Below are 1,505 nucleotides of genomic sequence, written 5' to 3'. Positions count from 1 at the left end.
GGTATATACAGCATGCTTTGCTGACCAGCAGCTGTGTGGTAGAGCAAGTAGCTTAGGGTGGAGGTTTACAATTAGCTACTACTGATAGAAGCAAACAGTACAACATCAAAGCAGGTAACAGTATTACAGTTGTTCTAGTAAAGATTGGGGAACTATGGTGTGATGCTGACGGGACACCCAGAAGGCTGCCGTAGGTAGCTGCCGCGGCAAGAGACGCCGTGCCCGCAAGCCATTTGTATGCATCCGGCTGGTCCATTACCTTGCTTGGCAAGGTCTATTACCACGGTCATAATTATGTAATCCGTCCTGCTGGCCCCCAAGGTCATATATCCCTTTTATTGACGCCGAAACGTTAGAGACCGCTCTAGACTACTGCCAAACCTAACCATACAAATTCATTGTACTGACCCCCAAGGTCATATATCCCTTTTATTGACGCCGAAACGTTAGAGACTGCTCTAGACTGCTGCCAAACCTAACGAAGCAAATTCGCCATCGCCAGTTGCGGAGACTCAGAGATTTCTGAGAAAGTTACTCAATTTACTTACTGTCTTCAACAAATCTGCTCAAACTCTGCAACTTATACAATACTACTTACTGGTAACAGTACTATAACCCTTTTGCATTTGTTGTCGTGCCAGGTTTTCGACTACTACTATCACGTGGGGGGAGTTGGACCGTCGTATTGGGTTGGACCATTTTACTATTTCATCTCTTCCTTCTTCCACGATCATCTGTTGGCCTCCAAGAATTGGACATAGATAGATAGATGTCTCTCAAACTGATTCAGGTTCTTTACACAATTATTTCTAACTTGTGGCTTGTTCTCAAGACAAATGTAAAGTGTTTACACCAAGTTGTGACACACCCAAATTTGGTAGATACATGAGCATATGGCCAAAGTTCATTCAAAAAACTATCTCAAGTATATTATATAATCTTTTTCAATGTATTCTAGTAATTGAATCCCGTCCAAGTGCTCTGTGAAGTGCATATTGCAGGGACAGCCAGTTACACCACGGATCCTGGTGACAAGTTGAGACTCCACTGCACGCCAATTGCGACACTACAAACCAATGTGACAAACATGTGATGATTGGACCAAGACACCCTTTGGTGTATGCAAATGAACTTGTTTCATCGAAATCAAGCTACAGTAGCACCACATCAATAAAATTCCGTTAACTTCTGCTGAGACTTACATTAAGCAGTAACAACTGCAGCCTTTTCTCCCTACAAGCAAAGAAAATGTGTTGTATTTATTGTGCTATGGAGCCAGACACTGAAAACGGTCCAACTCCCCCCATGTGATAGTAGAGCGGCTGCCAGAAAGGTTGTGCAGGCAGCTTGGACATCATTGATTAACCCTAACGTTGGGTCCCAACTCAAAGCCTTTTTGGGCTTGTGTGACAGGTCCTGGACAGCGGCAGTGGTAGAGGAGAGGCTATGGAACACATAGTACAAAAGTGTGCCGCAGTAGGCCACCATAGCATACTTATCATTGT

Source organism: Laccaria bicolor, genomic scaffold, assembly GCF_000143565.1.
Source record: "Laccaria bicolor S238N-H82 LACBIscaffold_22 genomic scaffold, whole genome shotgun sequence".
Lineage (NCBI taxonomy): Eukaryota > Fungi > Basidiomycota > Agaricomycetes > Agaricales > Hydnangiaceae > Laccaria > Laccaria bicolor.
The sequence above is the reverse complement of the archived record's forward strand: the minus strand, read 5'-3'. Positions refer to the sequence as shown.